At 38.7% G+C, this 25,082-nt stretch overlaps 1 protein-coding gene and 1 non-coding gene across 15 annotated transcripts in view; one reads left to right on the top strand and one right to left on the bottom strand.

Annotated features, from left to right (window-relative positions):
* Positions 1–25,082, top strand: part of RBMS3 (RNA binding motif single stranded interacting protein 3) — a 1,589,121-nt gene that overhangs the window by 1,316,738 nt on the left and 247,301 nt on the right. The window lies entirely within an intron of this gene.
* LOC139031353 (U6 spliceosomal RNA) lies at positions 12,273–12,378 on the bottom strand. The gene has a single exon (XR_011483827.1). It is a non-coding gene; the product is annotated as a U6 spliceosomal RNA (small nuclear RNA).

The following is a 25,082-nucleotide window of genomic DNA, read 5'->3' on the forward strand; positions in this document are numbered from 1 at the left end:
TTTTTTTGATTCTGCATATAAGCGATATCATATGATATTTTTATTTCTTTGTCTGGCTTAATTCATTTAGTATGATCATTTCCAGGTCCATCCATTATATAGATCTATATATATATATATATATCTTTATCCATTCTTTATCCATTTATCTATATCTTTATCTGTATTCATTTATCTCTATCTTTATATCCATATATATATATATCTTTATCCATTCATCTTTTGATGGACATTTAGGTTGTATCCAGAGAAAACCATAATTCAAAAGGACACAGGCACCCAGTGTGCATTGCAATACTATTTACAATAGCCAGGACATGGAAGCAACCTAAGGATAGATAACCTTTGATATTTATGTTTGATATGGAATAAAGTGACATAATGCAGGAAGTGGTATTTTGGAATGCACTGCAGTAAGATGACTTGGTTAAGCTCATTAACTCTGTTATGACAAGGATAATTAAATTTGTGTGCATGGTATTTGCCTTTCTTGGTCCTTGTTGCTTATTTGTTGTAGATGGTTGAGGTCTTATTTTCAGAAATTCATATCTTAATCCTGTTTTCTATTCTATCTTGAGGTGTGTGAGCAGATGTCACAATGAGCCCTGATATCTGATTAGAAGTGATTCCTTTGACTGTTCAGGAGAAGTGATGATTTTCTTCACTTTTAAAATACATTGTATCTTTAGAGAGACTGTCCTTGGTAATTAAAATCACCTACAGGGGACTCTTTACCCCCTCAGTGTCTATGCTGCGAGCTTTGTACTTTCTTCCTCTTTAATAAATCCTATTCACTTGCTACCATGAGTGTCTGCATGTTTGTGGATTCCATCCTTCCGGTCCGTGGACAAGAACTCTGATTCCCGTCTCAAGAGCAGCCCTGAAATATGCGCTGAGCTGAAATGCCGCTTTCCGAAGGACCTGTGCGTTGTTCTGCTGCTGGTAGATGGAGAAGGCTAGTACCTTCCAGTCTGCTGGGGAACACAGAACCCTACACATTCTCAGCGGGGCAGGGAAAGCCTGACAACATGCTGGGAGTCAGAAAATAATTTGTCAAAGAGAAAATGCTTCTCTCTCTCTGAAAAAATTAAAAAACTAAACAAAACCACCTATAATTGATCTAACTGACTTGCAACTAAAATAGATTTTTTTTTTTGAGTTGTAAAAGCCTCAGCATTCACTTTAAAGATTTAGTATCTTGACTTCAGAAATTTGTGGGGTTTTAGAATAGCACATGGATGGTTTCAGTGCAATGCTTTAAGGTTGTGTGAATAAGGGACTCACGAGGATGCAAAAAAAAAATGATCTAGGATCTTCAGACCCTAAGACGGCTGATGAAAAGAGTGAGTCCTCCTTCTCCTCTCACTCTAAGCAAGAAGAGAGAAGTCAGTACCATATTCACATCACTTCCTTCTCCATTTAGGGAGATGTACATTTTCATTCTGTGTCTCTTGACAAAGATGCCTCTTAAGCTGCAAAATTCATTGACTTCCTGAGATGATAATCTAGTTTCCAAATTCTGTCCTCTGTCCTTTCGGTAGAAGAACGAGAAGAAAAGCTACTTCAGCCCAAAACTTTGACATTGATCAGGCTTTCTCTTTCTGAGTTCTTCCTAATTGTTCATGAGAGACCTAATTTTTTTCTTTCCCACGAGAGACCTAATTTTAATGAATATATCATGGATCTCTAATGTCTCTCACAGCCTCCCAGAACTAGCTCTGTTCACTATGATTTATAACATTGTCCCCAAGTTTTGGCTAGTTGAAACAATGAAGCTAGATATGCATGCAAAAAAATTCTAATTATTTGAATTCTGGCATTTGAAGTACAGGAAATTAATACTGCCAGTTGGTGGGAAGGAGCAGCAAAAGCTGTATCAAAAAGCAGCAATCATTCTACTGCTCTTAAGAAAGGGACCATCCAGTATTTTCTCCCTCCTCTAGAGGGAAAAGAAAACAGTTGTCCATAAATGTCACATGTCCTGCATATCGATCTTGATGTTTTGCGGACAAAGTAAAGCATCATTAGTTGTTTGCTCGCCTGACCTCAGACATTTCTTTGTCCCCAAACAAGTTGCTCAGCAATTTATCTACAGCCACAGTTCAGTTCAGTTCAGTCACTCAGTCATGTCTGACTCTTTGCAACCCCATGGACTGCACCATGCCAGGCCTCCCTATCCATTACCAGCTCCCGGAGTTTACTCAAACTCATGTCCATTGAGTCAGTGATGCCATCCACCCATCTCATCCTCTGTCATCCCCTTCTCCTCCTTCCTTCAATCTTTCCCAGAAAGAAGGTCTTTTCCAATGAGTCAGTTGTTCATATCAGGTGGACAAAGGATCGGAGTTTCAGCTTCAGCATCAGTCCTTCCAATATTCAGGACTGATTTCCTTTAGGATGAACTGGTTAGATTTCCTTGCTTTCCAAGGGATTCTCAAGAGTCTTCTTCAACACCACAGTTCAAAAGCAACAATTCTTTGGTGCTCAGCTTCCTTTATAGTCCAACTCTCACATCCATATATGACTACTGGAAAAACCACAGCTTTGACTAGATGGACTCTTGTTGGCAAAGTAATGTCTCTGCTTTTTAATATGCTGTCTAGGTTGGTCATAATTTCTTCCAAGGAGCAAGCGTCTTTTAATTTCATGGCTGCAGTCACCATCTGCAGTGATTTTGGAGCCCAAAATAATAAAGTCTGACACTGTTTCCATTGTTTCCCCATCTATTTGCCATGAAGTAATGGGACTAGATGCTATGATCTTTATTTTCTGAATATTGAGTTTTAAACCAACTTTTTCACTCTCCTCTTTCACTTTCATCAAGAAGCTCTTTAGTTCTTTGCTTTCTGCCATAAGGGTGGTGTCATCTGCATATCTGAGGTTATTGGTATTTCTCCTGGCAATCTTGATTCCAGCTTGTGCTTCCTCCACCCCAGCGTTTCTCATGATGTACTATAAGTTAAATAAGCAGGGTGACAATATACAGCCTTGACGTACTCCTTTCCCAATTTGGAACCAGTCTGTTATTCCGTGTCCAGTTTTAACTGTTGATTCTTGACCTGCATACAGATTTCTCAGGAGGCAGGTAAGGTGGTCTGGTTTTCCCATCTCTTGAAGAATTTTCCACAATTTATTGCTATCCACACAGTCAAAAGCTTTTAGTCCATAAAGCAGAAGTGGATGTTCTCTGGAACTCTTTTGCTTTTTTTGATGATCCAGTAGATGTTGACAATTTGATCTCTGGTCCTTCTGCCTTTTCTAAATCCAGTGTGTACATCTGGAAATTCACAGTTCATGTACTGTTGAAGCCTGACTTGGAGAATTTTGAGCATTACTTTGCTAGCATGTGAGATGAGTGCAATTGTGTGGTAGTTTGAACATTCTTTGGCATTGCCTTTCTTTGGGATTGACATGAAAACTGACTTTTTCCAGTCCTGTGGCTACTCTGAGTTTTCACTTTCACAGCATCATCATTTAGGATTTGAAATAGCTCAACTGGAATTCCATCATCTCCAGTACCTTTGTTCATAGTGATGCTTCCTAAGGCCCACTTGACTTCACATTCGAGGATGTCTGGCTCTAAGTGAGTGATTAGTTCAGTTCAATCACTCAGTCATGTCTGACTCTTTGTAACTCCATGAACCGCAGCACGCCAGGCCTCCCTGTCCATCACCAACTCCCGGAGTCCACCCAAACCCATGTCCATTGAATCGGTGATGCCATCCAACCATCTCATCCTCTGTCGTCCCCTTCTCCTCCTGCCCTCAATCTTTTCCAGCAAAGAAAATTAAAAAAAAAAAAAGTGAGTGATCACACCATCATAATTATCTGGATCATGAAGATCTTTTTTGTATAGTTCTTCTATGTATTCTTGTCACCTCTTCTTAATATTTTCTGCTTCTGTTAGGTCCATACCATTTCTGTCCTTTATTGAGCCCACCTTTGCATGAAAAGTTCTCTTTGTATCTCTAATTTTCTTGAAGACATCTCTAGTCTTTCCTGTTCTATTGTTTTCCTCTATTTCTTTGCCTTGATCACTGAGGAAGGCTTTCTTATCTCTCCTTGCTATTCTTTGGAACTCTGCATTCCAAATTCTAACCCGTGGCAAAAGCAAAGGGTAAGTTCCCAGGCACTTCAGGGATCTGTAGGGCGTGAAATAGAAAGGCTGACGTTCAAGAAGGCTGACGTTCAAAGAGGCTGGGGAGCAGAGGGTGGCACTGCCTAGAAAAGGCTTTCATATATAATGACGTGTTCTCAGACTGGTTTGAGGAGGGAAAATCGCGTTTTGCTTTCATATTAGACTTTTGCCCGTAAGCACATGTACTGGTCAGTAGAACAGTCTTTCCAGAAAACAGTGGAATAACCAACCCTCTTTTAGTGTGATTTTATTTCTCTTTGTTAAGTAGTTTTGATCCCAACTAAAGTCCAAGAATTAGGGAAGGATTGAGAGAGAGTGTACCCTATTTTGGGATCTTTCTATTTTAGCAGATCTTCTGATGAGCAGAAATTTGGACAAATATTTACATGACAGAGGAATCTTATTTTCCTACTCAATAAAATAAAATGATATGCCTTCTTAATCCTTTGACAGATAATTTTACTATTTTATGTCTATGCAAATAAAAACCTGTAGGATTTTAGGGAGTATCCAAGGCAAAAAATTTATGATCTGATAGTTTTTTTAATAAAATGAAAAAGTTAATGTTGTTTATGTAAATTTGAAACTTCCTCCAGAGTAAAATATAAAAAATGTACTAAAATGCAATTTAGATTACTAATCTGAATATGTGAGCCATAGACACACACATTTTTATCAGGGAAAATGTTTTATCAGGAAAACACTAAGCAGTGTTTTCTCAGTGGTGCCAGTCTGATAAGTCACAAATGCAGCTATAATTGAATAAAAGGCAGCAAATAGAAAAAATATGATGTACAATTTAGCAAAAATATATCTCTATGTTTCTACTCATGAGTAGTGTTGACTAACTTTGAACTATTCCTCTTTGTGAAACTAAAACATCATCTGCATAATATACTTTGCAAGTACCACAATCCCCAACTGGATGTTGGCTTAGATTTCTCATCAATAAAAAGATTTTTGCAATATTTAAGAAACGACATTCTGCTGAGCGCCTCATCTTTAATGTTTGTGATGCCTTCTAGATTATTTCTGTCTACCAAACACACAGTTGTTTCATGGTGAAACACTGCTGGAACGTTATTAGTGAATTTCATAGAACAAGCTTAATTGAGACTTAAGGGCTGTGAATTCTATGTTCTTGGCCAGTCATCTCTCAACCTTTCTATGGCACCACGCCTGATACTATGAAGGTATTTGGGGAGTTGGTAACTAATAAGAGAGAAGAAAGGAAACAGAGCTAATTGCATTTTGAAATCTAGATAATGAGAGACCAGATAGAGAAATACCGGGGACCATCTTCAGGAGATTAAAAGTGGTTGGAATGGGTTTTATGCACCAAACTGAAACACTCCTCCCCTGTGATCATAGCTGTGAAAGAGGGCTGCCTTCAGGAAACATCCCATGTCGAGGAGCCACCAAATCCCTCTACTTCTGTAAATCAGGGCAAAATCTAGAAAATCTTACTCAGCCTGATAGGTATTTTGCAATTCTTAGATAGTTATCACTCCCTTAGACATCTGTCCATCAAAAGAATGTGAGAATCAGCAGATTCTAGGGGTTTCTCATGGTGATAACAAGCTCACTGGGGCAACTTTTATTGGTTTTTCTTTCTTCCCAGACTTTCTCTTCCTCGTCTATTATGTTTCTACTTCCTGGCATCAGCTCTCAATTAAACTATCTTGTTTCAGGCTCTGATTTGGGAGAATTCAAATTAAGGATGGTGATCCAGTAATTGTGAAATTGTTTGTTTTTATTTTTATTTAATTCTCTTTTTTTATTTAAAAAAGAAAAGTGTTTTTGGTCACACTGTGAGGCATGCAGGATATTAGTTCCCCAACCAGGGATCAAACCAAGTGCCCCCTACACTGGGAACATGCAGTCTTAACTACTGGACCACCCAGAGAAGTCTGGAGAATTATGTCTTGATTTAAAACTTCTGGCCATAGGGAAGCCCAGAGGAAGAAAGTAGATATAGCTAAAGTAGTAAAGTGAATTTCGTAGGCCAAACACATTGTTTTCATTACTCTTAAACATTTATAGCAGTATTTGTGAACCATGTATTTAGTTCAGTCACTCAGTCGTGTCCAACTGTTTGTGACCCCATGAACTGCAGCTCGCCAGACCTCCCTGTCCATCACCAACTCCCGGAGTCCACCCGAATCCATGTCCATCGAGTCGGTGATGCCATCCAACCGTCTCACCCTCTGTCATCCCCTTCTCCTCCTGCCCTCAATCTTTCCCAGCATCAGGGTCTTTTCAAATGAGTCAGCTCTTCGCATCAGATGGCCAAAGGATTGGAGTTTCAGCTTCAGCATCAGTCCTTCCAGTGAACACCCAGGACTGATCTCCTTTAGGATGGACTGGTTGGACCTCCTTGCAGTCCACGGGACTCTCAAGAGTCTTCTCCAACACCACAGTTCAAAAGCATCAATTCTTCTCTGCTCAACTTTCTTTATAGTCCAACTCTCACATCCATACATGACTACTGGAAAAACCATAGCCTTGACTAGACGGACCTTTGTTAGCAAAATAATGTCTCTGCTTTTTAATATGCTGTCTAGGTTGGTCATAACTTTCCTTCCAAGGAGTAAGCGTCTTTTAATTTCATGGCTGCAATCACCATCTGCAGTGATTTTGGAGCCCAGAAAAATAAAGTCAACCACTTTTTCCCTATCTATTTGCCATGAAGTGATGGGACTGGATGCCATGATCTTTGTTTTCTGAATGTTGAGCTTTAAGTCAACTTTTCCACTCTCCTCTTTCACTTTCATCAAGAGGCTCTTTAGTTCTTCACTTTCTGCCATAAGGGTGGTGTCATCTGCATATCTGAGGTTATTGATATTTCTCCCGGCAGTCTTGATTCCAGCTTGTGCTTCTTCCAGCCCAGCGTTTCTCATGATGTACTCTGCATATAAGTTAAATAAGTAGGGTGACAATATACAGCCTTGACATACTCCTTTTCCTATTTGGAACCATTCTGTTGTTCCATGTCCAGTTCTAACTGTTGCTTCCTGACCTGCATACAGGTTTCTCAAGAGGCAGGTCAGGTGGTGTGGTATTCCCATCTCTTTCAGAACCATGTATTAGGGATGACAAAAATAAATATTAGTGATCCTAGACAGATGGTAGTCAGAGTTTAAATTTAGAAAGAGAAGTGTGCAACACAGTAATGATGGAGTGCCACCATGACATGGTTGATCCTAGAACAACTGATGATGCAAAGAGGTTGGTTGTTGACAAAAATGGGAAGAGAAAGAAGGGCCAGGAAATTGTCATGATGTGAGCAAAGTGAAGGTGAGGGGCAGGCATGGGAAATCATGCCACAGAGAAAAGAACCCGTGAAGTTTTGGTCTTAGATAAAAGTAGTGTGGTGGGCATTATTAATGGGTCCAGCATGGGGATGTCTTGAGTTGACAAAAGTGAAATGGAGATGGTCTTTAGCTGAACAATGGTGGCTTCCAGTTAGTACTTTGCAAGGTTTTCATCAGTGTTGTAGACTCCCTTACTAACCCTCACTGTTCCCTTCATCTTCCCTAAATTTGTAATCTTCACAGGAGAAGGTTAGGGAAGGTGAAGTGTACTAGAGTGATTTTTTTTCTTTATGCATTTTATTCTGAGTATTTAAAATCTGGATTTTGTTTAGAAGTTTTGTTTGTTTTTATGGTATTTCTTCAGGTGCTACTGTTTAGCTCAGTGTAGATTCTCAATGGGCTTCCCTCATGGTTCAGCTGGTAAAACATCCACCTGCAATTCAGGAGACCTAGGTTCAATCCCTGGGTTGTGAAGATTTCCTAGAGAAGGGAAAGGCCATCCACTCCAGTATTCTGGCCTGGAGAATTTCAATAAATATTATTTGAAACTGATACACAATTCCATGAATTGAACAGCCCTTGTACTTATATTTGGTGTTAACAAAATTCCCGAAGGGTTTAGGGAGACACCTGCTTTCTCTGTCACCAACAAACTTGGAGGGAAACATTGAAATCTTTTCTTAATTTTTGACAGAAATTCTCATATTTCTGTATCTAAACACATTTGTAAGAGGTGTGGGTTCAGTCCCTGGGTCAGGAAGATTCCCCTGGAGGAGGGCATGGCAATCTACTCCAGTATTCTTGCTTGGAAAGTCCCATGAACCAGGAGGACTTAGCAGGCTACAGCCACGGAGTCTCAGAGCTGGACACAACTGAAGCGACTTAGCACGCACGCAGATATCCGTGCTAGTCGCTCAGTTGTGTCTGTCTCTTTATAACCCCATGGACCGTAGCCTGCCAAGCTCTTGTGCCCATGGGATTCCTCAGGCAAGGATACTGGAGTGAGTAGCCATTCCCTTCTTCTGAGGATCTTCCCAACTCAGGGGTAGAACCTGGGTCTCCTGTATTGCAGGCAGATTCTTTACCATCAAGCCAATGAAGCCCACATCTGTGTACACACAGACACACACACAGAACAAGTGCTAAATATTCAAAAGAAAAACAAGAAACGACTTGGTTGAGAAAGGTTCTGGTTACTTCTTGGAAAGTCTCATTTTTCCATAACTGCTTTTCAGTCTGTTTTGCTGACAATCAAATTGTTATTTCTTTGAAGAACTCATTCTTGGTTGGGACAGTGATGAATTCTGCTTTTTGAAATGGGTAATGTTCTTGCCTAATTTAATCGTGTCTAGATCTTAACTTCTTGCGACTGGGTCTAGATAGGCACTATTACTGTGCTGTAGTTTGCACCCCTTTTTTTATTGTCTGCACATAAAAATGTGAATATCATGAGAAAAAACAGAAAGGGGTTTATTGGTCTACAGTTTCATCTCTTTTGGCATAATGTTGCTTCTCTCTCTCTAGGGGAAGTGTGACACAGGTTTATTAGCCCTACTATAATAGAATGATATAATACAGTTTGTAATGCTTAATCAGTGTGGTGTGGTCAATATGTTTTGCTGACCATATGTTCTCTATAATTATGTGTAAGTACCAGTGAGTAGTAGCATAATTTATTCAGAGTCTACAGAGCAAATTCTCACTCCAGAATCTGATTGAAGTCATCATATGGTCATGGAACTGAGAAGAAGGATGAACAGGTTTTCTATACATCTCCAGAATCACAGATCATCTTCATCTATTTTCATCCAAAATGATAACTCCGTTCAGCTCTTCACATTTTTATGCCTTGAAGTTTTCACAGTAAAGACTTAGAAGGGACTAACCTAGTGGTCCAGTGGTTAGGACTTGGTGCTTCCATGGCAGGAGACATGAATTCATTCCCTGGTCATGGAACTAAGATCCCACATGCCCTGTGGTGCAGGAAAAAAAAAAAAAAAAACCTACAAAATAAATTGCAAAGCCTTAATTTTATTCCTAAGTTGATATTGGACTTTGCCTTCTGACAGCATCATTAATCAGTAGTAAACCATGAGTGTATGTGAGTGCTGTTAGCAAGCAGAGGGTTGAGTGGCTTAAGACCAATTATGAGACAAGCCGTAGAAACCAGGCTCTGAATAATTAAGTGCTTAGTGCATTTCCAAATCTAAAATTTCATTTAATAGGATTGATTTAAAAATGCATCCTAACCAATTTTTGGATACATGGATAATAGTGTAAATTAGATTCTTGCCACTCCTTGCCAGAAACCATCAAGAAAGCTTGCCATGCACACATCATTTTTTTTATGATCTAATTCTTTAGAATGAGAAGTCTGCAAAATTTAAGGAAATATTTTAAGAGGAATATAAATGAAAACACTCGCTAAGCAAGGTCTGAACCAGGCACGATTTATCTGATAGCTGTTTCCTCTGATTTCTTACCTCTTTAAGCCTATGAATGATGAATCAATTAGCTTACTATTATTTTAGTCATTTTTCATTGCAGAAGAAGAAATCTTTCAAAGGAAATTGGCATGTTTATGATCTTTCTTTAGAATTCATATATTTCAAAGACATCTGTCCCATTAGATTGTACATTTTTCTACAAAACAATTTTCATGTTTATCTTTCCCTGTGCCTTCAAACAATTAATACATTAAGTCTTTGAATGTAAAGATTGCACCTCGCTGTTTACATTTTAAGCATCTAAACTGACTCCTGTTACATGAGAGTATTGATAATTACTAAATGAATGAATATCGACTTGTGGTAGGCAGAATCATCTCCTCATCCCCCAAAGATCTCTAGGTCCTAATCCCCACTCCTGGTGAATATGGCAAATGAACTAAGGTTGCAAATAGGGTTAAGGTTGCAAGTACATTCATCTTAAAGTAGGGAAATTATTCTGGATTATTTGAGTGGACTCAGTATAATCACAGGGCTTCTTAAAAGTGGAGATGGGGAGCAGAACAGGAGATCAGAGGGAGGCAACAGAAGGACTTGACTCACCACCACTGGCCTTGAAGATGAAGCAGTGTGGGCAGCCAGCCTCTGGGAACTGAAAAAAGCAAGAAATTGGATTCTCCCCTAAAGTTTGAGGGGAGAGGAAAGGAACTCAGCACTGTTGATGCCATGATTTTATCCCAGTGGAATCTGCGTCAACCTTTTAACCATAAAAGTAGAAGATGGTGCAGTTGTATCATTTTATACCCCTGGTGTTTTTGTTAATTTGGTACAACAGCAACAAGAAACTAGTAGACCATTATAGAAATCATTTCAACTGAATAGCATTCATATTCTAAATTACATTACAAACAGCTTCTGGAAGATGGTCTTAGGTTCTCCTATTTTTAAAAGTCTTTGTATCATTTGAGTGGCTTGTTAAACAGTAAAAGCTAGTTATTAATTATTTTGACTTAGTAGTTTCTTTATACCTGCTCATAAGGATATATTAGAATCAAAGACTATGAAATATCCAAAAAGAGAGTCTTTGGAGATGAGTGCTAATATATCAGAGAATATTTTTGTTTATTATTGAAGTATAGTTGACTAAACATGTTGTTCGCATTTTGTTTTAATTTATTTTTACTTGAAGGATTTGCTTTACAATATTGTATTGTTTTCTGCCATACATCAACATGAATCAGCCATAGATAAACATGTATCTCCTCCCTCTTAAACTTCCCTCCCATCCCATCGCATACCTCTAGGTTGTCACACAGCCCTGGTTTGATTGACTTCCCTGCATCGTATAGCAAGTTCCCACTGGCTGTCTTATTTTACATATGGTAGAGTATATGTTTCCATGCTACTCTCTCCATCTGTCTCACCCTCTCCTCCCCCAACCAATCCCCGTATCCATAACTCTCTTCTCTATGTCTGCATCTCCACTGCTATCCTGCAAGTAGATTGATTAGTATCCTCTTTCTAAATTCCATATATATGCATTAATATATGATTTTTTTTTCTGATTTACTTCACTCTGTATAATAGGCTCTAGGCTCATCTACCTCATTAACACTGACTCAAATACCTTCCTTTTCATGGCTGAGTAATATTCCATTGAATATATATATAGCACAGTTTCTTTATTCATTCCTCTGTTGATGGAAATTTAGGTTGCTTCCATGTCCTAGGTATTGTAAATAGTGCTGCAATGAACATTTGGTTACATGTGTATTTTTCAATATTTGTTTCCTTAGGGTGTATGTCTAGAAGTGGTATTGCTGGGTAGTATGGTAGTTTTATTTCTAAATTTTTAAGGAATCTCCATACTGTCTTCCATAGTGGTTGTATCAGTTTATTTTCTCACCAACAGTGCGAGAGGGTTCCCTTTTCTTCACACTCTCTCTGGCATTTAGTTTGTAGATTTTTTTTTTTTTCATGATGGCCATTCTGACAATATGAGGTGATATCTCCTTGTCGTTTTGATTTGCATTTCTCTAATAATAAGCAATGTTGAGCATCTTTCCATGTGTTTATTAGCCATCTATTTGTCTTTGGAGAAATGTCTGTTTAGGTCTTTTGGCCACTTTTTGATTGAGCTGCTTGTTTTTCTGATATTGAGTTGTATGAGCTGCTTGTATAGTTTAGAAGTTAATCCTTTTCAGTTGTTTCATTTGCCATTATCTTCTCCCATTCTTAGGGCTGTCTTTTCACCTTGTTTATAGTTTCCTTTGCTGTGCAAAAGCTTTTATGTTTAATTAGGTCCCATTTATTTATTTTCTTTTTTTAATTTCCGTTACTCTAGGAGGCGGGTCATAGAGGATCTTGCTGTGAACAAATATGAAATGCTTCACAAATATGCGTGTCCTCCTTGCACAGGGCCATGCTAATCTTCTCTGTATCATTTCAATTTTAGTATATATGCTGTTGAAGTGAGCACTCTAATTTTTGCTGTAGAAGAAATAGAGTTCTACACATATATACATTATTTTTATATTTTTTTCCATTATGGTTTATCCCAAAAGATTGGATATAGTTCCCTGTGCCATACAGTGAAAGTGAAGTGAAGTCGCTCAGTCGTGTCCGACTCTCTGCGACCCCATGGACTGTAGCCTACCAGGCTCCTCCGTCCATGGGATTTTTCAGGCAAGAGGACTGGAGTGGGGTGCCATTCATCTGTTCTAAATGTAATAGCTGACATCTACCAAGCCTCCTGCTCACAGTTCCTCCCTCTTCCTCTCCCCTCCCTTTGGCAACCACAGGTCTGTTCTCTGTGTCTAAGATCCGCTTCTGTCTTGTAGATACATTCATTTGTGTCATATTTTAGATGCCACATATGAGTGATATCATACGATGTTTGTCTTTCTGTTTCTGGCTAACTTCACTAGTATGATTGTCTCTAGTTGCATCTGTGTTGCTGCAAGTGGCATTATTTTGTTGCTTTTAAAGGCTGAATGATGTTCCACACACACACCACAGCTTCTTTATCCATTCATCCATCAGTGAATATTTAGATTATTTCCATGCCTTGGCTACTGTGAATCATGCTGCTGTTAATATAGGAGTGCATGTATAGATAACATTATTTTTGACCTAATGAAGTCAAATATTATTTCAAGCCGTTTTTTCCCATAAAATGTGCCCAGAAAATTGGACACTGTAAATCTAAATTCATACTAATACATATCTCTTAGCTCTCAACCTTAATATTTGCTTTCAATAATTCCTATTATTAAAAAAAGATCATTAGTGTTTATAAGGGCTCAAAGAGTTTATAAAGCTGGTATTACCCTTGAGTTTTAGGTCATTAAATATAAAACATATATGATGCCCTATTCTGATGAGATAAAGAGTGTCCTAATGCTGAAGCTGTAACTCCAATACTTTGGCCACCTCATGCGAAGAGTTGACTCATTGGAAAAGACCCTGATGCTGGGAGGGATTGGGGGCAGGAGGAGAATGGGATGACAGAGGATGAGATGGCTGGATGGCATCACCGACTCGATGGGCATGAGTTTGAGTAAACTCCGGGAGTTGGTGATGGACAGGGAGGCCTGGCATGCTGCGATTCATGGGGTTGCGAAGAGTCGGGCATGACTGAGCAACTGAACTGAACTGAAATCTCTGAATAGCTGAGTGCCATAGGAAAGCTTAGGTTTGAGACATAAAGTAAAAGTTCAGGGAGATAATTATCAACATTTATTAAGTGTTAACCCAATATACAGTTGTCCCTTGAGGGTTGAGACACTAATCCTTCTCCCAGTTGAAAATCCTTGTATAACTTACAGTTTGTTCTCTCTGTGTATAATTCCTTCTATCTGCAGTTCTACATCCATGGGTTTAATTAGCCTTAGATCATGTAGTAGGTACTTTTTGCATGCATGCCCAGTCATGTCTGACTCTTTGCAACCCCTTGGAATGTAGCCTGCCAGGCTCCCTGTCCATGGGATTATCCAGGCAAGAATACTGGAGTGGATTGCCATTTCCTCCTCCAGAGGATCTTTCCAATGCAGGGATCAAACCCATGTCACCTGTGATTCTGCATTGGCAGGCAGATTCTTTACCATTGAACCACCTGTGTAGCTGTGTGTAGTAGGACAGTATTTCAGTTTACTATTAAACAAATTCTAAGTGGAACTTCCCGATTCAAACCTGCATTGTTCAAGGGTCAACTGTGTATTTTTATTATTCAGTTGATTAAATTCTTATTGATTTGAGTGTTTCTTATTATTCATGGAATTAAAATACTTTCAAGCACTTAAAAAAAATGTATCTCTCCATTGAAGATGTATTACTATTATAGCAAGTAGCAAGAGGAAGCTGTAAATAGGGCTGTTTTCTCTTGAACTGTGAGTGGAACTTATTTTGGAATAGAGGCTGATGAAACAGTGGTACTAGTTGAGTCATTGAAATGCCTCAAGTGAAAGACTCAACAGTCTGATTTCTCACTGTTTGGTGGTAGAGTGGATGTCCCCTCCCTGGGTGCTTGCCTGACTTCCGTCAGTCAGAACCTCCATGTCTCTCTGGATGGCGCGCCCTCAGACTGGGCCAGGGGAGAGGGGGGCTGGTTTCCTGATGGACAGCGAAAGAGGATCTAGGAAGACTCGTCCCCCTGGCGGGGGCAGCTGGTATACAGCGACTCACAGGTGTTGGGCTGTCTGCATCCCAGTTCTTTTGCTCCTGGTGAGAACACCTGGTGTAACCTATACTGTCTCCGAAGTTTCACTGACCTCCCTAGAGACAAATGTACTACCCACCCTAAGTAGTGTAGTAATTGTTAATAGTTAACGGGCTTCTCTGGAAAAAGCAAAGACAGTTTGACTATGGGAAAGACCTTTATAGTGGTGGATAGAATTGCAGTCCTGTGTCCTACTTGTGAACAGACCGCTGGTTGGTTAACAGGATTCAGCCAATCCTACTTCTGTTGATAAAGGTACATCCTAAAGAATCAAAATTGTACCAATATTTAAGATAATGAGGTTTTAATTCAAACATTCTCAACAAAGCACAAAAGTATAGGAATGAAATATTGAAACTAACCTATTTTTATGAGCAATCACTTTAAGATAGTGTAGTGTATTTGAACCAAATTGTGGTCCAGAGACCTGTGGGGTCCCTGACATTCTTTCCCTTTCTGGTGGTCTGCAAGGTCAACATATTTTCATAATATGGGCTTATTATTTGCCTTTTGCAGTCTGATTCTCGCCTGAGTGTAGAGTTGAGTTTCCCAGAGGCTATATGATGTATGATACGGCAACAGATTGAACGCAGAAGCAGATACAAGAATCTGTCTTCTATTAAGCCGCAAATTACAGAGATTTGCACAAATATGAAACAAGGCCACTCTTGGGCTTATTTATTTTGTTTTTGAAATTTTTTATAAAAAATATGTCACCTATGGCATCATGTGATGTCTTTAAAAAACATGATTGGAGTATAACTGATTTATAATGTTGTATTAGTTTCAGGCATACAGCGAAGTGAATCAGTTACACTTAACACATTTACTCCTTGTTTTTAGGTTCTTTTCCCACATAAGCCATGACAGAGTATTGAGTAGAATTCCCTGTGCTATAGTGCAGGTCCTTATTAGTTATCTATTTTATATATAGCAGTGTGTATATGTCGATCCCAGTCACCCAGTTTATCCCTCTTCATCCCCTTTTCTCCTGGAAGTCATGTGTTTCTTTTCTACATCTGTATTTTAAGATAAGTTATTAAGGAAGCGTCTAAAATTTTGGATTTTTTAAATGGTAAATAGCTTTAACCTATGTAAACGAAAGTTATTTGCACTCTTAACACTTGTTAAGAGTATAAAGAGGTCCTGATGCAAACATGGAAACAGTTAAACAAAACAATGTCCCTCATTTAGAGTAAAACTCAAGATTCACATTTTTTCATCTTCTCATAATTAGAAAAGACTAAAGGAGATAGCCATGATAAAGATGAAGCTTAAGATGTCCTCTCATCTTTCTGATCTTAGGTAGAAATGCTAGATGTATTCTAGAAGCTATTTTAAGGGGAATGGTTAAGAAATCCATTTCTATTAAAGGAGTTACACTATCATACTTTGGAAGCAAGCACATAGATTCCTTATGGTATACTGGGTATTTTGCTTTCTCAGATGTGGAGGCAGTGGTTATGCTTCTAAACATGTGCTTTATACTTTTATTAGCAAATAGTATATTGATTGAGTATATGGATGCTTTGTCAAAACAATGTGCATACACAGTGTGTGTGGTGTGTGGGGTTTTGGAAATGGAACTGTGTGATTTGTGAGTGGCATATGAGCCTGTCAGAATTTGGGGAGAGTTTAAATAAAATATTTAAAAGCCAGAAGGGTAACCGTGGGTCTGTCATCAGTTCATTTCAGTAGCTCAGTCGTGTCTGACTCTTTGCAACCCCATGGACTGCAACTCACCAGGCCTCCCTGTCCATCACCAACTCCCAGAACTTGCTCAAACTCACGTCCATCCAGTTAGTGAATCCATCCAGCCATTTCATCCTCTGTTGTCCCCTTCTCCTCATACCTTCAATCTTTCCCAGCATCAGGTTCTTTTCCAGTGAGTCCGTTCTTTGCATCAGGTGGCCAAAGGATTGGAGTTTCAGCTTCAGAATCAGTCCTTCCAATGAATATTCAGGACTGATTTCTTTTAGGATGGACTGGTTGGATCTCCTTGTAGTCCAAGGGACTCTCAAGAGTCTTCTCCAACACCACAGTTCAAAAGCACCAGTTCTTCAGTGCTCAGTTCTCTTTATAGTCCAACTCTCACATCCATACATGACTATTGGAGAAACCATAGCTTTGAGTAGATGAACCTGTGTTGGCAAAGTGATGTCTCTGCTTTTTAATATGCTGTCTAGGTTGGTCATAGCTTTTCTTCCAAGGATCAAGCAGATTTCATGCCTGCAGTCACCATCTGCAGTAATTTTAGAGCCCAAAAAATAAAGTTTCTCAGTGTTTCCAGTGTTTCCCCATCTATTTGCCATGAAACGATGGGACCAGATGCCATGATCTTAATTTTTTGAATGTTGAGTTTTAAGCCAACTTTTTCACTCTCTTCTTTCACTTTCATCAAGAGGCTCTTTAGCTTTTCTTCACTTTCTGCCATAGGGTGGTGTCATCTGCGTATCTGAGGTTATTGATATTTCTCCTGGCAATCTTGATTCCAGCTTGTGCTTCATCCAGCCCAGCTTCTCACATGATAGAGTCTGCATACAAGTTAAATAAACAGGGTGACAATATACAGCCTTGACGTATTCCTTTCCCAATTTGGAGCCAGTCTATTCTTCCATGTCCAGTTCTAACTGTTGCTTCCTGGCCTGCATACAGATTCCTCAGGAGGCAGGTCAGGTGGTCTGTTGTTCCCATCTCTTGAAGAATTTTGCACTGTTTATCATGATCCGCACAAAGGTTTTGGTTTGGTCAGTAAAGCAGAAATAGATGTTTCTCTGGAACTCTCTTGCTTTTTCAATGATCCAACGGATGTTGGCAATTTGATCTCTGGTTCCTCTGGCTTTTCTAAATCCAGCTTGAACATCTGGAAGTTCATGGTTCATGTACTGTTGAAGCCTGGCTTGGAGAACTTCGAGCATTTCTTTGCTAGCGTGTGAGATGGGTGCCGTTGTGCGGTCGTGTGAGCATTCTCTGGCAGTGCCCTCTTTGGGAGTTCTGTTCTCATCATAAGCCCCATCCTCTGCCTGTCTGTTGGTCCCTGCTGATTCCACATAGTGCTTGTCCCCTAATTGGATTGTACTTTAGTGTTCTACTCACCTTGTAGGATGCATCTTCAGACCTCCAGGTTTGCTAGCTGGCGTAAATAATCACACTCATATAATAATAAGAAATAAATAATATCACGTATCAATAACTGATTGAATACTACATACTGTTAATTTTCACATATTTTTAAAATTTTCACAGATGGTAAAGTCTCCTGTTCTAGAGTCCCCAAATCATGATTCTTTTAAGCTTATTGCCTTTTAACCTAATATGAAAGATCTCTAAGGAAAGAGTTACCTAGTTATCCTTAATAAATGATTATGACTTTAACCCAATGAATTCATGTAAGAGTTATAACAATATAAGATGTAATGTCTCCTGTAATTTATTTTGGAAAGACACAGCTTACTATTTTCTACATCCTTGCACAGCCCCAGCACTTTTCTCATCCCAGAGACAGTGTTATGTCTTTTGATGCACTTAGCATGGTGAAACTTCCTTGGTAGCTCAACTGGTAAAGAATCCACCTGCAATGCAGGAGACCCTGGCTCGATTCCTGGGTTGGGAAGATCCCCTGGAGAAGGGAAAGGCTACTCACTCCAGTATTCTCACCTGGAGAATTCCATGAACTGTATAGTCCATGGGGTCGCAAAGAGTTGGACATGACTGAGCAACTTTCACTTTCACTTTAGGATGGTGAAGAAAAGAGAAATGTCCATTTGCTTTATGTTGTGCTTTTGATGAGAATCTTCTGGAGGGTATGCTCCTTTGCCTCTGTGAACTTAATTGGCTAGAGAACATATTCTATAGAGAAAACCACCTTCTCCCTAATTGGTCTTCGTTTGAGTTTTGGTCCTGTCTCTTGTTACTTTTGAACATAGGCAAGTTATTTAGTCTCTTTCTGGGTTCGTCAAGGAACCTAATGCGTCCATTAGATGTTTATAATGCCTTCTTTACATAAATTTTGCTAGAATTAACTAAGAGATTTTGTACAGTTCCACAAAAGTGCTGGTAGGAAATGGTAGATAACCCTATTATAAGTAGCATTTGTTTGCATCATAAGAATCATTTCATCAACATCCAGCCTCTAGGCTGGAAATACAGTTTTACTTTTGAAATCTATAAAGTACCATCATTGATGGACTTGTCTAGTACATGGACTATGTAAGATATACCACCCTTATAGTGAGGTTAAGACCACTCTTCAATTTCCAAGCTTTTCACATAGTTGCCATATCATTCTAGAATGGCGTCCAGTTAATGAAGTATCTCAGCTGGAGCTCAACAGTTTTCCAGCAGGGTTAGAAAGAGTAGTACACCAGATAAATGTTTACCTGAAATTTGCTGTAGTGTCTCCCAGATTCATAAATACTAGTTCACAATTCTGATTGGACCAAGACAGCTGTCTTAACTCAGGCAGTCATTATTTTAGGTAAAGCAACTATAAAAACATGAATGATTTCGAACTTCTTGTTGTGATCTCATGACATATCTTTGCCCCTCCAGTTCACAGATCGTAGGGTCCCTTGCTACCCTCCTTTCCCAAAGAAATGTTGCTCAAATATAGATGTAACACTTTTCATGAAGATTTTTCTGATCTTCAATTTCTCTTCTCTTAACTTTCACAGCAGTTCATCAAATCATTTTATCTATATTGAGTCTCTATTTGTGATATGTAGCCTTGGGACTCACCTTATCCCACTGGATGGCAGAATTATGCCTTTTTAAATCCTTATATCTCCTTCAGTACCAGCATTTAAACATAGGAAATGTTTAATATAGATACACTGAAATGAATTTTAAAACATTGAGCCCACTGTTCGTGGTTTCTCAACCACACTGTCTTAATACATTCAGTCAGTAAATAGTTATGAAGTGAAAGTAGAAACCAACTACAGTGATTCCATACAGAAATGTTTTGAATACTGTGTTCCTCTTTGTAAATTTTAAAATATTTAAATTTAAAAAGCTTTCTTTGCATAAAAGTCAATGTTCAAAAGAGCATGTATCCTTTTCTTTCTCATAAATTTTAAATTATCTCTCAATTCTACCTCATACTTTCCATTGCTCCTATCTCCAGATTGTTTTTAAGTAATGGATTATGAAAATTAAAAGAAGCAAAAATAATACAAAATGTGTTAGAATACCACACATCCTGTTGGTTGTTACAATTAATTAACTCCACAACTAGCAGTTAGACCAGTTGTCTTTCACTTACACAGCTCAAGCCCTGGCAAAGGTTTCTCTCTTCGTGAAGTTCTGCAGGTTCAGTCCTTGTCCTGCATGGGGACTGCACGGCCTGTGCCATCAGCAGAATGGACTCATTAACCTTTCCATTGATTTGAACTGCAATTTGAATAAATATTTATGCCTCTTCTCCCTGATGGCTGAGTGAAGTCCTTTATCTATAGCACCAAGAGCTTCTTCCTTAGACTCTGTTACCTGTTCATTCAGAAAATTTTTATCAAGCTGTTTTGTTTACATTGTTAATCTCTTGCTGCCTTAGGTTTGGCGCAGAAACACATTCATTCTGGATTTAGTAGATTTATTTTATACTCATTTGGCTTCTGCAGTGACAATAATTTTTGCCTTTGGGTTTACTATTTTAACTTTAGGATGTAAGCATTTCTTGATTCTGCTTGTCTGTCTGTTTCCTGTCTGCCTGTGGAGTGTTTATATCTCTTTGTATATCTCTTTGTATATCACTACTTGAGATTCACTTTTTGACACCAGTATCTCCTAAAAGATACAGTTAGAGGAGGTATTTACTAACACTATAGAGGTTATCAAACCAACATATGCATGTATTAAACTGACACTTTGAACACCTACGCTAAATGTACACATTACATGTTAATTGAATCTCAGTAAAGCTGGGGGATGAGGAGATAGTTAGAGGCAGGAAATGGCTGTGTTCTTACGTCCCCACATTCTATCAGTCAGCTCTTCTTTTCTGGGGAGAATGAAGTAGGGGTTACTGTAAGCCAACCGTAGTGCTTAGTGCATTATGGATTATTCTATTTTATTCTCAAGGGGCCCTTAGTGAAAAAGAACTGTTCCATTCTGCAGATGAGGAGGCTGAAAGTTACAGAATTTATGGCAGTTGCTCAGACTTACACATAGTAAGTGGGCTAATTGATTCCAGGATTTAGTTCTGCCGTTTCCTAGACATGTGATTTTGGGGAAATTACTTAACCTCTCTGTGACTCAATTCTCAAAGGCAAAATGGAGATAATCATAGTTCCTTTGTGTACGATCATTGTAAAGTGGCTGTGGACTAAGTAAGTTGCACAGTGTGGAGTCTGTGGGATGTTCCTGGTATGTGTAAATGCTCTTTAGGTGTAAGTAGTTATACTAAGTCATCATTTTGTTGTTGTTGTTGGATCGAGAGGAAAATACTCTAGGAGAGGAAATCAGAAGGAAATCCCGTAACTCTTCCTCTGTGTATGTTTCCCCCCCATTCCCAGCTTGGAGGACCATGTTTCTTCTTTATTCGCTAAAGAAGAAGAGTATTCTCTATTGACTTAAGTGTTTCATACCTTTAGTATATTTGAAGCCTCCCTCTTTGAGATGCAGTTGCTCACTTCAATACTTACTCTAGCTTCTGGAAGAATAGAAATATTTGCTCAACACTTTCAGAAAACCACATACTTTGTTTTTATTTGCATGTGTGCTAAGTCGCTCCAGTCCTGTCCAACTCTTTGTGACCCCATGGACTGTAGCCCACCAGGCTCCTCTGTCCATGGGATTCTCCAGGCAAGAATACTGGAGTAGATTGCCATGCCCTCCTCCAGGGGATCTTCCTGACCCAGGGATCGAAACTGCATCTCCTCCATTCACAGGAGGGTTCTTTACCACTAGCAGCACCTGGGAAGCCCAGTTAGTATATATAAGCAGCAGGGATGCCCAGGTGGTGCAAGTGGTAAAGAATCTCTGTGCCAATGCAGAAGACATAAGAGACACAGGTTCAATCCTTGGCTTGGGAAGATCCCCTGGAGTAAAAATGGCAACCCACTCCAATATCCTTGCCTGGAGAATCCCATGGACTGAGGAGCCTGCTGGGCTACAGTCCATGGGCTCACAATGAGTCAGACATGGCTGAGAAACTGAGCATGTCATAAGTGGTTCTCCTGTTATAAAGGAAAGGTAGCATGTTTATAGAGACTTCCTTTAGAGAAACCATCTTTCTTCAAAAACGACTCTGTAGAATGACTTTCTTTTAATTTTTGCTGTTTTGAGTTGCATATCAAGTTGGAGAGCTGGGTCCGGAAGAAAAGGCAGTTTGCTAAAAAGCCTCAATTAGAGGAATTACAAATTTGTTTTTTTTCTCCTTCTGTCTGGCATCCATCTAGTGAATGGACTGAAGAAACCGTGGAAACTTAGTGAGAGCTGATAATGTTCTTTGTTCCTTGCATTCCTGAGATACCGGAGAAGGTGTCCTGCTCTGAGAACTTCTTTTAGACTGAAAAGTACCACTTAGAAAAGCAGTTGCTACAGGTACCTAATTCAAAAAACTGGCTTGAATTCCTTTTGTGGTTACAAAGGGGTTATGAATCTCAAAATCAAAAGGTATCTACCACAGTGAAAAACATCTCAGCAATCCTAGATTAAGGCCAAAAATATCAAAATCTCAATGACATGGTAGACAATCTGTGTAGTTCAGTGACTGGAGGCACAAAAAGATGGCATACTGGTTTCTGCTGCTGCTTTTTAGTCAAGCAGTTGTGTCTGACTCTTTTGCAACCCTATGGACTGTAAAGCTCCTCTCTAGGCGAGATTTCCCAGGCAAGAATACTCGAATAGGGGCTTAGTACCAATCTAGAGGGGTGGGATGGGGCGGGAGATGGGAGGGAGGTTCAAAATGAAGGGGATATTTGTATCGCTATGGCTGATTCATGTTGAGGTTTGACAGAAAACAACAAAATTCTGCAAAGCAATTATCCTTCAATAAAAAACAAATTAAAAAAAAAAAAAGAGTAATGGAGTGTGTTGCCATTTCCTTCTCCAGAGGATCTTCCCAGTTCAGGGATCAAACCTGTGTCTCCTGTTTGGCAGGCAGATTCTTTAACACTGAGACACCTGGGAAGCCCAAAGCCTGGTTTATCTGATGTTAACTCAAGTCCTTTACACTAGTAGACATTTAATATTTTTTCTTTACTAAAAAAATATTCTTGACTGTAAACTAGACCTGGGAATATAATTCCAGGGTGAGCGATAAACATACAGGGAAGAAGAGTAATGCAGGGGCCAGAAGATGGGGGTGAGAGAAGGGAATGACCCATGCCACTTGGAGGAGAGATGCCCAGATCAGAGTTTGAGGAATCCTTTGAATTGAGCAGAACTAGAGGGGCTAGTTTGGTCTGTTTTGCCTCAGGCTAGGTAATTGGGTTATGTTCCATCTGGTTAGATTTTTAAAAGCCTGAATTTGGTCAATTTTGTTGTTTTAACTGCTTCTATATTAAAATATTAAGTATTTGTCTATCACATTTCTTACAAGTGTTTTGACCTAGTTTGCTGTTTAAGTGTAACTTACATTTAAAAAATAAATAATAGTTTATTTTAAGTGACATAAAGTAAACTTCTCCGCTATACCTTTTTAAAATTAATTTTTAAATTGGCGTATAATTGCTTTATAATGTGTTAGTTTCTGGTGTACAACAAAGTGAATCCGATCCCCTCTCTCTTGGACCTGAATCGCACCCCGCACCCCACCCTCTAGGTCATCACAGAGCACCGAGCGGCCTTCCCTGCGTTCTGCAGCAGCTTCCCGTTAGCTATCTCGTTTACACGTGATAGCGTATATATGTCAATCCTATTCTCAATTCATCTCACCCTCTCCTTCCCCACTGTCTGCATCTTTATTCCAGCCCTATATATAGGCCCGTCAGTACCATTTTTCTAGATTCCATATATATGCATTAATATATGATGTTTGTTTTTCTCTTTCTGACTGACTTCATTCTGTATGACTCTGGATTTTGGATTTTGACTTGGGATTTTGAATACACTATACTATAAAAAAAAAAAAAAACCTTCAGATGTTAAGAGATTTCATCAGCATTCACTTGTATATCTTTTACTTTTTCTCTGCATTTAACTTGTAGTATATTTGGTATCAACTAAATATCAAATTGATTCTTCAACAGGGTATCTCGGCAGTACTTAGAAATTAACCTGTCCCTTCATACCATTAGATATTACTATTCCCTGTTTGAGGTTAATTACCTGTGACACATATACTTACTTTACACAAAGGTCCTACCAACACATGTATGTGATCATATAGTGTATCTCACGGAACTAGTTCCTACTCTATATCTGACTTTCAGCTTTTAATTTTTTATTTTTAGTTATTCTTGCTTCCAGACCTACTTTAAAATCACTTTTGTCACACTATCTCCAAAAATACAAATACATACTATTAGGGTAACTATATCAAATTATAGAGTAATTCCTGAAAACTCTCTTACACTGTCCCTTTGCGGTCAAACCATCCCTTTCCCCTTTGTTCACTGGAAATCACAGCTTTGTTTTTCATCTCCATAGTTTAGCTTTTTGGAGAATGTTATATAAATAATATCATGCAGTGTGAAGTCTTCTGAATCTGCCTTCCTTCTCAGCCTAAGGATTTAAAGTCAATGCATGCTGTGGAATGATCATAGGTCACTTCTTGCTAATGCTGAGTGAGTGGTATTTCTTTGAATTGTTGTACCTCATTTTATTTATTCTCCAGTTGAAAGTCAGATCAGTCTTTGAAAACTAGATGTGACACAGTACCCATTTTTGATACCAAACCAGTGTCCTTTATTTATTTATTTAAATTTTGGTACTACTAATTGGGAGTGGATCCTAAATTGTATCTTATACTTGGGTTAATCACTATATAACCCTTGATTTGCCTGTTGTCTCTTAGGTAGCTTAATTTTAAAATAGTAGGCCATTTATTTTCCTGGAAAATTTAAAACTTGACTATGATGGATTCTTTTTTTAATGTACATTTGGTTTGCTATATTTTGAGTTGTTAATATATGGAAATAGTTGCAACATTCAAAAAAGCTTCACAGTGAAAAATAGTTTCTCTTCTTTTCCTGTGGTGGTCACCCTAGTTTTCCCCCTTGAAAAACTAATGTCAATATTTCTTATGTTTCCAGAGGATGTGCAGAAAAATTTACATTTAGATTTTCACTCCAGTGGAGGCAAGTATACACTCTCTTATAATCCTTGATATTTTTCACTGAACAATGAATCTGAAGGTTGTTCACAGTACAAGGAAAGTTGTTTCACTACTTTTGATGAGTATCCCATTTTAATTAATTTATTTATTTTTCTTTCTTTTTTCCCCCATTTATTTTTATTAGTTGGAGGCTACTTACTTTGCAAAACAGAAAAAGAGAAAAAGAGACACAGATGTATCCCATTTT

The sequence above is a fragment of the Odocoileus virginianus genome, chromosome 26, assembly GCF_023699985.2.
Source record: "Odocoileus virginianus isolate 20LAN1187 ecotype Illinois chromosome 26, Ovbor_1.2, whole genome shotgun sequence".
NCBI classification, from domain to species: Eukaryota; Metazoa; Chordata; class Mammalia; order Artiodactyla; family Cervidae; genus Odocoileus; species Odocoileus virginianus.